This window comes from Bison bison, unplaced genomic scaffold (assembly GCF_000754665.1).
Source record: "Bison bison bison isolate TAMUID 2011002044 unplaced genomic scaffold, Bison_UMD1.0 scf7180017864389, whole genome shotgun sequence".
In the NCBI taxonomy this organism is placed as follows: Eukaryota; Metazoa; Chordata; class Mammalia; order Artiodactyla; family Bovidae; genus Bison; species Bison bison.
In genome coordinates, this window is record NW_011494961.1 from 2,388,422 (window position 1) to 2,388,930 (window position 509).

At 33.4% G+C, this 509-nt stretch overlaps 1 protein-coding gene across 1 annotated transcript in view; it reads right to left on the minus strand.

Moving 5' to 3' along the window:
• Nucleotides 1-509, minus strand: part of UGT8 (UDP glycosyltransferase 8) — a 108,831-nt gene that overhangs the window by 6,703 nt on the left and 101,619 nt on the right. The window lies entirely within an intron of this gene.

The window sequence follows — 509 nt, forward strand, 5'->3', positions numbered from 1 at the left end:
AAATTGCTTTGGGTAGTATACTCATTTTCACTATATTGATTCTTCCAATCCACGAACATGGTATATTTCCCCATCTATTAGTGTCCTCTTTGATTTCTTTCACCAGTGTTTCATAGTTTTCTATATATAGGTCTTTAGTTTCTTTAGGTAGATATATTCCTAAGTATTTTATTCTTTCCGTTGCAATGGTGAATGGAATTCTTTCCTTAATTTCTCTCTATTTTCTCATTATTAGTGTATAGGAATGCAAGGGATTTCTGTGTGTTGATTTTATATCCTGCAACTTTACTATAGTCATTGATTAGTTCTAGTAATTTTCTGGTGGAGTCTTTAGGGTTTTCTATGTAGAGGATCATGTCATCTGCAAACAGTGAGAGTTTTACTTCTTCTTTTCCAATTTGGATTCCTTTTGTTTCTTTTTCTGTTCTGATTGCTGTGGCCAAAACTTCCAAAACTATGTTGAATAGTAATGGTGAAAGTGGGCACTCTTGTCTTGTTCCTGACTTTAG